The sequence below is a fragment of the Erpetoichthys calabaricus genome, chromosome 13, assembly GCF_900747795.2.
Source record: "Erpetoichthys calabaricus chromosome 13, fErpCal1.3, whole genome shotgun sequence".
Lineage (NCBI taxonomy): Eukaryota > Metazoa > Chordata > Cladistia > Polypteriformes > Polypteridae > Erpetoichthys > Erpetoichthys calabaricus.
Window position 1 is genome coordinate 97,948,514 of NC_041406.2, and position 14,952 is coordinate 97,963,465.

Genomic DNA, 14,952 nt, shown 5'->3' on the forward strand with positions numbered 1-14,952 from the left:
ACCCTATATCCTCCAATAATGAACTCGCAGGGTTATTTTCTTGATACTTCTGTAAGTTAATTTAGTGCAAAATAGTCCTATTTTTTGGTTTACATAGTTGTTTCTAAATTCATAGAAAAGTGCCATAGAGGAAGGACAGGTATGCTGGCTGGGAGAAACAAAGTATTCATGCCTGGCCAGGAGGCCTTAATAGAATGAGCAGGTGAACGGGCTCACCAGGAGCAGATCATTCCCTCACATGACAGGTGACAGTATCCCTCATAACTAAACCTGATCACGACACCCTCAGAGTGGCATGGGAGTCAGAGTTGGGAAATGCAGCCCTGTCGGGGTCTTTGGGGAGCACCAGAGGGACCTGCTGGGGGAGGAATGCCCAGGCTTATACATTACCCAGAAATGCTCTGGACGACCTGGACAGGGTGCCGGAAACAGTTCCAAGGTCTGGTTTAAACATTCAACAGGAGGTGAGGAGGAGGTAGAATGAATTTGTTTTGTATAACTGTGCATTATATTGGAGAGGTGATTAGTGGAAAGGTGCTTGGTGTAGATAAATACCTTTTATTTTCTTCATATAATATATGGTGTTCTACTGTGTCTGCGTTCACAACATTTACACATTTAATTTATGATGAAACAAAACCCATAAAAGTTCATTCCTATAAGGATAATTAGTCTCAGGAACTTTATCCATCATCCACCTACCTTATGTTTATCTTGCTCATATAAAGAAAACACAGGAAAATGGTACACCTGTTTCCCCAATATATAGCTGTGGCTTTAAATAATCCGGTTTTTACATTTATGTACAGTACATGATGAATTGGAATGTTGTGTTCCCAGGGACAGACAATAAACAACAGTTAATTATTTTTGAGTACTGTCCACTCATTGTGTTACTATATTATATGGGGCTATAGTTTCTGCCTTTTCCTGTCAGAATATTATATTTTAATAAAGTGATTATTTTCCATAAAAGAACACCCCTTTTGTTGGCCATATTTTACAAAGGGATCCCCAGACCTTTGTAAAGCTGAAAAGAAGGTTAAAGAACGGTTAGAAAAACATTTTTCTGAATGCTGCCAATTTTAAATTATCCATGGAAGAGGAATTATGCTATTTTTTTGGAAATATTGATAAACTTGCTGCACATCCTACATCACAAAAGCAATTTTATTTTTCTTTTAAGACAAGGGGGCTTTGCCCCCTGCTCGCGTCGCTTGTTAAAGTGAGGAAAATGTTAAAACTTATAAGAGCTGAGAGAGTAGGAAGTGTGTCTGACAAAAGCATTCACACGAATGAGAAGTGAGAGGACCGTTTGCGTCGTTGAATATGGTTGAGAGGAGGGTGTGACTTGAAAGAATCTCATGGCCAAAGTCTCGAGGGTCTTGAAAAAATCTCTTAAAAAAGTCTTGCCCCATCGCAGAATTTTTTTATATAATAGAGAGACAACATGGAAATTGTATGTTGGATTTTATTTTAGATATAATTAATGTAATTGAAAGCATTAATCTAAACTAGTCTATATATATAAAATTCTTTTCGCGTTTGACACGGAAATTACGTATGACCACGCGATATGGAAATTACGAAATTACGTATGACCACAGAACATATTATAATACAGGAACTAATCACTTCGTTTGTGGACGCCATTTTTATATCGTGTTTACAAATTGTTATTATTTGTGTGAGAGTTATTTTACTGATATTGAAAAGAAGTAAACACAAACACTCAGATCTATCCCATAGAAGTGCACCCCACGTCTGGACTACAGTGCTGAGCCATCCGCCGCAAGGCATGTTCTGACAGAGAAGTTTTATTTATTCGTCCATGTGACTGTCGCGGAAACTGCCACATCGTAACTTTTTTTTAGTTGGCAGTACTTGATAGTAGAAGCGATGAGGAAAACAGCTTTGTGTCTTTCTACTTTTCAACTGCGGCGAGCTGTAAACAATGTGCATGAGAACAAAGTGGACGCTGGGAGGTGCGGAATGTCGGGCTGCTCCGCGGGGTCGAGAGCTTCGCAGTTTCGGGCAGCGTCCTCTCTTCTCGCACTATTTGTGACACTTCAAGTGCCCCGTCGGCTCCTGGGAGAGTGGAAATCTTTGCGAATGACTGTAATCAGCGCCATCGAAGCAGGACTCTGTTTGTAAATTACCCTGCACTACTACTTACTGTCCTTTAAGGTGAGTTCAGGTCACTAAAACCCCGCAACATTCAAGGTTCCTTTTGTGATGAATTATTTTAAGAAGTAAATCACAGGCACATAGTGCAAGGTTGTCAGGCAGAAATTTGGACGATCACATAGAAAATGTAATTTCTATACCACAGTGGTTGTGTAGCGCCTTTCACAAGGGATCTACTACCGAGAGATGATCCAAATACATTTTAGCTGCTGTTAGTACTACTTAACTGTTGTGTTATACCACCTTTAAAATGTAGTTTACCCAAAACCACTCCAGTATTGCTCAATGTATCTTTACTTCTTAAAATGTTAATGTTTTACTGTTTAATAACTTATAGACTACATTTTATTTTTTTCCTTTGCACTCAGTGAGCGAAGCCACTGGGTAATCAACTAGTCTTTATATATAATCTTCATTTGGATCTTGATCTTTGTTTGTCCGTGAATTCACTGCCTTGTGTGGTGTTCCTGCTGTGTTCAGTAGAGGGCAGTAGTGATGGAGGAGGAGAGGAAGTGAGGGGGAGGATCGTTGGATGAGGTTGGAGTGTGGTGATTAAAGAGGACTGAAGTAAAGGAGACTATGTGCTGTTTGTACTGGCTAAATACACAACACCTTGGTTGTTACTTTTGTTTACAAACACTGTCGATAGCACTCTTTGTGTTTAGATCTGGCGTCGACACCGTGCTTTGTGTTTAGATCTGGCGTCAACACCTGCTTTGTTGTCGAGACTGTGGTTTTTTGTGTTTCTATCTACCACCATTGGCAGCACTTCATCCAAATCGAATGTTCCCCCACTTCTTGGAGTCGGCAGTCAGAGTATATAAGTCGGATACACTTCTGTGATTTTCCATCAGTCGGCATTTGGAGTTCAAGAAAGAAGCATTGGTTCCTCCTTACTCTTTGGATTGCCTCAAAGCAACCTGCGAGATTGGAGAAAGGTTGAGAAGAGATCGTGAGAGGAAACGACAGCGTCATGAAAACGAGACGGACTGTGAACAGAGAGAAGCAGAAATGCTCCTCCACCACCACATAATTACTATTCGGACAGTGATTCTGAGTAGGCCGTTCCTATCGAATCTAAGTCCAAGGGTTTTGTTTTGTAATTTTGTTTCCCTTATAAAAAATCATAATGCTGTGCAACGAAGAGCCCAGTTCATGACTGGCAGCCACGTTTAAACAGGGAGCCCTTCACAGACAACTTTAACACGCACAAAGTAGTTGGGCACACATGGCTAGTAATGTATAAAATTGTTAAACTATTAAGCAATCTTTAATTAAAAAACAAACAGGTTTTATATTCTTAAGTCATTGTATGATTTAGAATGTCAGGTAAATAGTAGTTTTGCTTGAAGATTGTGTAGATGTTAATTACATCCAGAATATAGCATATCTGGCCAGAATTAAACTGCCCACAGTCAATTGTGTTAAGAGTTAATGTGGAACCTGCTGACATAACTAGATTAAGTAATTTCAGCATATAATGTTCTTTAGTGTACAGCATGGGTTGTGTATGGGAGATACTTTAACCTTTTCAGCTGACAGATTTCAGGTAATAGTCCTAAACCTGTAAGTCTTGTTAAACTGAACAGGACTGCAGTGTATTCTGGGTAAGCTGAAAGGCACAGCACGTCTCATAATATTTTGCATCATTAGAAAGTGTAGCTTTTCATTCCAATGGGAAAGTAACCTTGAGCTTATGATAATGATTTTGTAACATTTCTGTGTGTTTTGAGAAACTGCAAAATGTTGGCACACTCAGCTAACATAGGTGGAAACAAGTAAGTCAGGTGTTTTGTGTGTGTGAGAGCGGCTGTTTCTTCATTCAACATTTTTCAGTAAGAGTTCTTTCAGTTCAGTGGCTGTTTTCTGACTTTATTGTAAAGAGCTCAGCCTTGGTTTCGAAAATGAATGCTTGCAAAAAAAAACTCTCAGCTGTCACCTTCATGGAGCTTTCTGTCATCTGCTGCTTTGTACATTTTTTGGGGCTATCTTTCCAGCAGATATTGTTGTTTCTACCTGGATATGGGTTTGGCAAGTCATTCAAGACACTTTTATTAATAGGCTTGTGATCGTCTGCAATGGGAAGAGGTGGGCAGGGAGGACAAGGAGACGCCTTTACTGTTAAGCTGTCTTCGTGATTTTCTTCATTGATAATTTGTTCTCATTTAGCCAGCCATTCTCTTCCACTGATAATTTAAACATAGATGTTATCTTTGATAATGGTGTGCTGTGCCAATTGCTTGCTAGCACATTGAGCACCACTTACATATTTCCTTTTACTTATTATGATGGAGCTCTTCATTTTCAAGTAGCTAATTTAAAAAGACGCCAAGTATCATGGCGCCCACCTGGCGGTTTTCGTGTAATATCACACAGTGTGACACACCAGTTTCTCACTGTTTTGTTTAGCCTACAATTCACAAAATATTTTTTTCTTTTTTCAAAATTATATATACCCAGACTCTTTATTATGTAGACCCACACATATTTTCTTACCTAATCTACTGTCCTTCTATCATTGTACTTGCACCTTGGACTGCAGCCTGACATGACCCAGGGTTGACTGCAACTTTGAGTCCACTTTCCATGCTAGGATGCATCCTTACTCTTCTCTGAATCACAGGTGGCAAGACAGAGCAGCAAGAGAAGCAGGGGAGAAGGCCTGAACTTTTTAGTCAATCACAATAGATTTAATATTCTTAAATATACCTGAAGCAGAATCAAAAGAAATAATGATATGATAATCGTACCATGCAACCTGGATAGTTAGCAGCTATCAATGACAGTCCTGGCCGACACACCATGTGGGTGATTGAATTCAGGTGGCTCTCATTTTTGGTGTTTCTGCTGTTTGTAGTTCATGGCATGGGTCTTCTGGTCTTCATTCCTAGATGCTGACTTTTAAAGTTTGAACGCCATTAATATCACTCATTGTCCAATTTAATTTTGACATGTTATGTCAGTACATTTGTACACTATGTGCATGCCCTAAGGTATCCAGTCAATCAATATTGACGTTGCTTGGCAGTGTTCTGTGGTTTAAGAGCCTAATTTTTAAGAATGTGTGTCATTATACCCCATACTCATAAAGGTCATAAGCTACTGTTTTACCATTTTTGGTGTTCAAACTAAATGTTAGTTTGACCCTGTTACTTTCCTAGCCTGAGCAGCAAAAGCCACGCCAGCGCTTCCTCTTTTGTGTGGTTTAGAGTAGTTGCTACCCTGAGACACAAAAGAAAAAGAGAACTTTACAGAGTTATAATTCTTTCCATGAACTATCCATCCATCCATTTTCCAACCCGCTGAATCCGAACACAGGTTCACAGGGGTCTGCTGGAGCCAATCCCAGCCAACACAGGGCACAAGGCAGGAACCAATCCTGGGCAGGGTGCCAACCCACCACAGGACACACACAAACACACCAAGCACACACTAGGGCCAATTTAGACTCGCCAATCCACCTAACCTGCATGTCTTTGGACTGTGGGAGGAAACCGGAGCGCCCGGAGGAAACCCACGCAGACACGGGGAGAACATGCAAACTCCACGCAGGGAGGACCCGGGAATCGAACCCAGGTCCCCAGGTCTCCCAACTGCGAGGCAGCAGCGCTACCCACTGCGCCACCGTGCCGCCACCATGAACTATATCATCTATAATATATTTAACACTTTAACATATGCATTACAATGCTTCATAATATAATTATCTATTACTGATGCTAAAATGCTTATACAGTATACCCCATCACAGCCCAACTTCCACTACTTTAGGACAGCACAAATTTTGCACTACACCAGTAAACAAAAGGTGTTATAAAATTAAACAAGGGCTCATGTGATTTTTAGATGGTAGTCATTCAGTATTTCATTCTTCACATCTACTTTTTCTAGTTTGGGGTCATGGGGTAAGAGCCTATCCCAGCAGTATCAGGTACAGCAGATACCATCTAGCACTGGTTTTTGGCAGCTGCTTTCTCTGTACTTACCCTGTTGTTCATGCAAAGAACAAGTTTTCATTAGCAAGTCAAGTAGCATTATGTGGAGTCTGACATTAATCTGTTTCGTAATCTAAGTGCAAATCGAGAGGCTTGATTTATATAAACCACAAGAATAAGACAGCTAAGGAATTTCTGCCAGGGCATGTGCTGTCATGTACAAGCTGCAGAGGATGATATGCCTTGGAGAATTTCAGGCTCAAGGAAGTGAAGAAGCAAAAATGTGTATGACTTGTATGGGATAGACTGGAGTTGACTTCAAGTGGACACCTAATGCACAATGACATCCTTCCTTATTCTTCAACAAAGGCTTTAGTCAGTATCTGTGCTGTGAGATTTACCACCGCATGCTGAACATAACAAAATATCCTTTACAAAAGGGCTGACATGTTGTAGGAAAGCTTCAGGAAAAGACATGAATGCTGTGTAGTAGCATTAAGTTAGGCAACCTCTGTTTTTTTTCAGGTGTGATGAGGGTCTGTGTTTTATCACTGATCTCATGTGTGACCCAGGCAAGTTTTGGGATTGTACATTTGCCAGTAAAAAGTGATCTATAAATATAAATGTGGAACAAAGGTGGCTGAACATTCTGCATCAAGGAAACTCTTGTTCTGCTCATTTCCAAGAAAGGGATTAGAAGTGGTACGTTTTTTGCATTGTGATTGATGGCCAGTATTAATGATTACATTACATTACTTTTAGGTGACAGTGTTCACAAAAGCAAAGCACAAAGAAAAGTGAGACTTGGAGCCCTGCCAGGTTATGTGACTTACTAAGGGTCACAACGCAAAGTAGTGAGGAAACCAGCACTGACAACATTGGTCATTTAGTAAAATCAGACTCTGTAGTGCCTATTCTCACTGCGACACTCATAACCCTAGTCTTGTATATCAGATACATTGGTACAGAGACAATATTTCCTGATGAATATTACACATTAAATATATACTAAGTATATATTTATACTTAGTATATATTTATTATACTAAGTCCCAGAAATGCAGTTCTGGGACTTGCATTTGTGTATTGGTTTACCATCTGTATGTACTTTATGTTCTGTGTTACTGCTGGAGCAAGTGAAATTGTCCTGAGTAGTGAAATCTATCTATCTATCTATCTATCTATCTATCTATCTATCTATCTATCTATCTATCTATCTATCTATCTATCTATCTATCTATCTATCTATCTATCTATCTATCTATCTAGCTAGCTAGCTAGCTAGCTAGCTATCTAGCTATCTATCTATCACATATAGAAGCATGTTGAGTCTCTAATGGGGATTGTTTTACAGATACAGATAATAGGGGATGTAACATTTATTCTCCCAGTATCCATCTCCTTGCTCTCTAGAATGGAGGAACACCACCCATATGAGGAATCTGTTTAGCACCTGTACATAGTGACCCCCTGAGCTCAGACACTGAACCAGCATCCATGCACTTGACCTTCTGATTTGCAGTATACTGTATGTCGCATCATCTAGGCTGCTACCCTGATAGTTTTTCCGTCTCTCCCTGCTTTATTCCCATCACTGACTTGAATAAGCCTGTCCTTGCCCTGAGTAGCCCATGTTATGGACTGGTGTCCTATCCAGAGTGGCTTTCTTTCTTCTCCATTGCTGTCATGGTATGCTCTTCTGGTAGATACAAAGGTAAGAAAATTGACAAACGCATTAGAGAGGCCTGGTGTCAGTCAAATAGGAAATTAGATTTAGGTGGAGTGCAGTTTAACAGATGGATTTATCTGTCCATCTTTGTAGGTGTTCAATTTGCCAGTCTATATTTCAAGGTAGGTTTTAGATGGAGGCTGTGACTCCTGTGATCCTGAACTTATTTAAGTGGCTTCAAGAATGGCTAATGGATGGGTCGAGGACTACTTTATCTATGTGAATAAATATCTGCCCCATCAGGTTGTCAGATGTTCTCTCTGCCTTAACAGATGTAATCTGTCCACCTGGCTAGCTGGGTTTGCTCTCCATTTAGGTCCCCTTGCTGTTTTTTTTTTTATCAGTAATGGTGTGTTCACGTGGTATTTGAAAATTCAATGTGACTTCACAACCCATCAAAACTATGTAACGGCAGTTTCTTAATATTTTCCCAGTGGTAAGTATTAATTGGAGTGGTGCCCACATCAAATTTCCCAGTGGAAGGTTTGTTCCTCTCTTTGGTCCCAGAGCACTCAGAGATGTCAAGTCATTCCTCCAATTTCTGTGAGGAGATGAACACAGCATAATTACCAGAGGCCCCTTCCTCCACCTGTCCAGGTGTTTTCTGATACTAGGAGACGGTCCAATGCCCATTTTGTAAGAAGCTGCTTGGTGCATTGCCCGTGTTGTTGTGTGGGTACCTGCTTTGTTTTACCCCACCATGTGTTAATTAAGATACAGACAGACTCTTCCTGAAAGGCAGAAGAACAAGCAATTAAACTGATGGCACAAAACGGACAAAAGCCTTGTGGTCAGAAGGGGGAACTTGTGGTTTTATCTAACTGGCTCGCCTTTAGTGGCAGTAGTAATAAAGGTACAGTAGTAGTATTGAGACGTGTAGAATACAGTGAAACCTTCCTTACATGTCCATTTTAGTAGCCTTTCTGCACCTTGTTGACTGATGGTCTGTATGCCCATCCACCCAAATCCATAATGCAATTCACTTTAGCTACTTCAAAGAGGTTGAAGCCCACGCCAGCAGCATCAGGATGACATGCTTGTCCTTTGAAAGGAGCGCACGCACACACACACAAATACACATACACTAATGACAGGCATATTTGGAGTTAGACTGTCTGGGGACAAGAGCATGTAGTGAATACAGAGGAAGTGATGTCACCAGGGCCAGAACCAGAAGAGGCAGTGGCATAGCTAGGGGTGGACGGAGGGGGCGGTGCCCATTTTTGGTGGTGGCAATATTGGCCAAAAGGCTCAGTACAAGTCGTCTGAAAGAAGCAGGGTTTGGTATGAACAAAGTAAAATTCTCTGATTTTTATCCACAAATACTTCAAAAATAATTTTCAGACTGCCCTCCTGTGACGTCATCAGACATGGCAGTTGAAATGTATGAGGTAATAACAAAAATAAACATAAACATCCATCCATCCATCCATTTTCTAACCCGCTGAATCCGAACACAGGGTCACAGGGGTCTGCTGGAGCCAATCCCAGCCAACACAGGGCACAAGGTAGGAAACAATCCTGGGCAGGGTGCCAACCCTCCGCAGGACACACACAAACACACACCAAGCACACACTAGGGCCAGTTTAGAATCGCCAGTCCACCTAACCTGCATGTCTTTGGACTGTTGGAGGAAACCGGAGCGCCCGGAGAAAACCCACGCAGACACGGGGAGAACATGCAAACTCCACACAGGGAGGACCCGGGAAGCGAACCCGGGTCTCCTAACTGTGAGGCAGCAGCGCCACCGTGCTGCCCGTAAACATAAACATTACACCAATAATAATTTCTAGGAAGATAAACACCTCATTTACAATTTATAATTTAGTTTCATTATCAATCCGAATGCGTTCTTGCTCTGCGCAGCAAACATCCCCACCTATCACTTGTACACTATTCTGGTTCTGGTTTTCGCAGCGTAATTATATTAAACAAATAATTAGAACATGGCTTATCAGTGCGTCTATACTATATTCTTGTCTAGTTGATGCTTAAAAATAATTGTATGAGAAAAATTATTGCTGTTTCTCTATATATGAACAAATCTATGCAAAATTTATCTTAAATTTTTCTCTAGACATCATTTTAATTTTCTATTTAAATAGGTTAATATATTCAAATTGAAGCACTGCCCTGCCCCGAGGACGCCACTGAGAAGAGGTGTACCTGAGACCAGAAGTGATGTTGCCAGGCCCAGGCAGGATTTCCCTCGGGTGGTCTGCAGCAGAAAAAGAGAAAGGGTTAGTGCACACTGCCACCCCCTGGTCTGGCGTGGAATTGTCATCTTTCAAGCCCATTGGCTACCCCCAATTTGACACAATTCAGGTGCTCAGTAGCACAAGGTAACTGAAGCCTAATAATTAATTTGTACGTTGTAATGAGCTTGGCGACAGTGCAGACAGACTGAGAGACACACATAGACAATCGCAGCTGCTGGACTCCACATGTTTGAGAAGTGCTCTGTCTGCTAAGATATGCTTCTGTCATTTTAATTATTGCATCACTATATGACACAACTTGTTAAAATGTTGTGGCCATTTTATATGGCATGTTTACATTTTCAATTAGACAACAATGTTACATTTGTTTAGTTATTTGTTTAGATGTGCAGTCAGAAGGTGGATGTTGTGCAGCCTCATCTGTGCATCTGCTGGAGTTGTTAGGCAGATTTGTTGATTTGGGTGCTCAGTGTACTGAAATCTGCATCACCTGTGGCTCTCTGTTATCAGCTCTCTTAATGGTGGTCCTTGACACACCATTTACTTTAAATGCCTATTTTGATCTTTATATTTTCATGAACATAGCTGCCAATTCTTTCACGCTTAAATCAACTCCAACACTATTGCTGTAACGCTGAACAACAAAGCACACACAGCACTTGTGACAACATATCGTTCAAGTTTACCATTCGTCCATTGATGTCATTGAATGCCAATGATGCTACAGATTATTGCATCAGGTTATGAGAGATAGAGAGAGAGAGAGAGATGAAGAAGGTGTGCAATGTACTCTCTGCACACATGACACACGTTTATATGTCTAGTAGTTTTTTATGAGACTTTTTGACTGTGGATGATTCACCTTAATCAGAAACTTGCTGTCTGTCGGTTAACGAGAGCTCCGCTGACCTTTACGATCAAAATCCCCGTCCCTAGTTTGAGCTCCACCTTCACGAGGCATTTGATTGGTTTAGAATGTGACACTCAGTGAGCCATCTAATTGTTCCCACCCAGTTTTGAGGAAAATTCAGTCGTGGTTGTCTCCAGACCTACGTATTACACATGTGGCTTCAAACTGACTAATCAGGAGTCAACAGTTCATCAAGGACACCTTTGAATGAGCAACACGTGATAACCGATGACACATCCAGTAATACAATACATCCATCCATCCATCCATTTTCCAACCCGCTGAATCCGAACACAGGGTCACGGGGGTGTGCTGGAGCCAATCCCAGCCAACACAGGGCACAAGGCAGGAAACAATCCCGGGCAGGGTGCCAACCCACCGCAGCAATACAATACAATACAATACAATTTATTTTTGTATAGCCCAATATCACACAGAAAGTGCCGCAATGGGCTTTAACAGACCCTGCCTCTTGACAGCCCCCCAGCCTTGACTCTCTAAGAAGACAAGGAAAAACTCCCAAAAAAAACCTTGTAGGAAAAAATGGAAGAAACCTTGGGAAAGGCAATTCAGAGAGAGACCCCTTTCCAGGTAGGTTGGGCATGCAGTGGGTGTCAAAAAGAAGGGGGTCAATACAATACAATTCAATACAATACACAGAATAGAACAAATCCTCAATACAGTATAAAATAATAAAAGTTATTTTAGAAGTAAAATAAAAAAAAAATTTAGAAGTACGGAGCAGAATTTAACAGTAAATGATATCATATAACAAGATTTGGATATTTTTAGTGCCCTGGAGACCTTATCCATCAAGCTGCCTCCCCCATTTGGCCATTCCACGGCTGAAACAGCGCTGGGCCAACCAATCCGATGAAAAGACCCCTCTTTCCTATGATTCCTGCGATCCTCCATCAGGGATGACTTTACCTTAGGCAGGTAAAACAACTTGGCAGGTGGGCCATGGCACCAAGTGCCACATTTGAGTACCGAGAAGAGAAACAGAAGAAGTGAGGGTTAGTATCCAATTCTAACTATCATGTTACTTATGTTTTAGTGCTAATGACTAACAACAGAGATGCAGTCTGTACAGTTAATCAGCAGCTCTAGTCAGGGTGTGCTAAACTGAAGTAGTGAGTCTTCAGCCAGGATTTAAAAGCTGAGACCGAATGGACGTCCCTTATAGTAGCAGGCAAACCATTCCACAGTTTAGCGGCCCTGTAACTAAAAGCTCGACCTCCCATTGTTATTTTATTAATTCTTGGAACCGTAAGCAGACCGGCATCTTGAGATCTTAATGTGCGCTCAGGTTTGTAAGTCATGATAAGTTCAGACAAGTAAGCCGGACCTCGGCCATTTAATGCTTTATATGTTAAAAGGAGGATTTTGAAATCTGCCCTAAACTTAACCGGGAGCCAGTGTAAGGATTTAAGAACTGGAGTTATGTGTTCGTATTTTCTTGTTCTTGTAATAATTCTTGCAGCCGCATTTTGGATTAACTGGAGGCTGTACAGAGAACAGTTTGAACATCCAAAACGAGTGCTTAGTGCTTCAACCATCCATCATGAAGATTCAGAACAAGTGTAGTAGGAGACTATGTAACGCTAAGAGTAGAGGGGATAAGAGAAAAACAGTAATATGAAAAATGAAGATGTCTGTCAATTTATTTATATAGCGCATTTAAAATAACATTAGCAGTACAGCCAAAGTTCTTTACATTAAAACATACAATGAAGGTAAATCTCTCTATTATAATAAAGAATCTTTGAAGGAGAGGAGTCTTCCTGCCAAGTGATGTAACCACGTCCAGGGCCGGAGGAGCTTAATAATAATTTTAATTTTTTAATTTTTTTGCATTTATATAGCGCTTTTCTCACTACTCAAAGCGCTTAGCAATTGCAGGTTAAGGGCCTTGCTGAAGGGCCCAACAGAGCAGAGTCCCTTTTGGCATTTACGGGATTCAAACCGGCAACCTTCCGATTGCCAGTGCAGATCCCTAACCTCAGAGCCACCACTCCGCCTATGCAAAGAGATTTGGAAAAGTCCAGCGTGGTTATGTCAGACTCATTTCTTGGGGACAGAAAGAAATGATATTCACTCACGGGCAGTTATATGTTGCGTTGTCACAGAATCAAAATTCAATGCGATATTGATGAAAAGGTAAAAGCGAGAAGAGATTGAATACAGTATATGGACCTAGGTGATATGACAGAAGGGCGCCCTGCGAGATGCAGATCAAAAGCAGAAATCCAGCAGCTGATCGAGCAAAGAGGGGGTAAAAAAAACCTGTATGTGTCTCCCATTGTTTAAGAGGGGGTGTCGGAGGAACAATCGTGTCTCCTTAGGGTGCGTTCAGCCCCCCTCTTCACAACGCGAGAGGCAGAGATGTGTGATGTTTGGGTGAAGCCGCCGAGTATAATAAATAGAAATAAAGTACAGTGAAATGAAATACAGCCAGCGGTGAGTTAAAGAAAAGAAGGAAGATGAGAGAGGGGCAACCATCAGTATCAGTGAGGGTCATGGAAAACTAGAGAAGAGAAATGGGTCTTCAGTCTCGTTTTAAACAGTTCAATTGATGGCGTCTTCTTAATGTAATGAGGTGAAGAGATCCACAGACGCGGTGCACCATCTACAAAAACATCGTCCCCCTTAGTTTTACACTTAGTGCGAGAGACCACAAGAGACAGCTGACCGGTAGATCTAAGTGTAAAAGGCACAATTGAGATAAACAGGCAGGAGCAGACCATTATAGTGATTTAAAAGCCAGCAACAAAATTTCAAAAGTCAATTCCGAAACTAACAGGCAGCCAATGTAAAGAAGCTAATATCGGAGAAACAGAATCAAACCCCAACCAAAAAACGGGCAGCAGCATTCTGAACCAACTGCAACTGCATATCAAGGATTTGTCGTTCCCAGAATACGAGTTGCAGTAATGAAGTCGAGAAAAGGTAAAAAGCAAGAGCAGCTTTCTCAAGATCTCTAGAAGATAAAAAAAGGTTTGACCTTAGCTAAAAGTCGAAGCTGCAAAAAGCAATTCTTTACTACAGAGTTAATCTGTTCCACAAATGAGAGGTTACTGCTAAAGATAACACCAAGATTACGAACTTGAGGTTTGCAAAAAAGTCAGCGAAAGAGTTGAGAAGTTCAAAACCAATTGGAGCTCCGGCATTATGGGGTTTTTGGGGGACCGGCTGTCAGCACTTACATTTTATTTTTGATTGAGATCAAGAAAATTGTCAGCCATCCAAAGATCTTAGTTCAAAAAGACAATTGTGCAGCTGATTAATTGCTGAGTTACAAGCAGGAATATAAACTTGTGCATAATCGGCATACCAGTAAAAAAGAAATATTAAATTTCCTAAAAATAGCTCCTATAGGATGAAGATAAATAGGAAATAAAATAGGACCCAAAATGTATCCCAGAGGAACACATCACATTTAACAGGAGCAGTAGACGAGAAACAGGAATTGAAAGACACTGAAAGTGTCCTAAATGATGGTATTGTGGTTTAACCTTTGCACGTTTTGTGAAAATTTCTGAAATAATTTCAAGTTAAAAGTACACTAAAATGATCAAACCCACTTAGTCCACTATAGTGTTTCTTGTTTTTGGTGGCTCTGAGGATAGGGATCTGCACTGGCAATCAGAAGGTTGCTGATTCGAATCCCGTAAATGCCAATAGGGACTCTGCTCTGTTGGGCCCTTAACCTGCAAGTGCTGAGCGCTTTGAGTAGTGAGAAAAGCGCTATATAAATGCAAAGAATTATTATTATTTTTATTATGATCTGGCTTGTATTACAGTAGGAGTCCTGCTCCGTGTTATGTGTCGTACATCCACTAGAGGGTGCTGTTCATCAAAGGCTCTCCGGCTTTATCGAGTTTAACTGATCGTTACGTGGAGAGTACACTGAAATTCTTACTTACAGTGCATCCGGAAAATATTCACAGCGCATCAATTTTTCCACATTT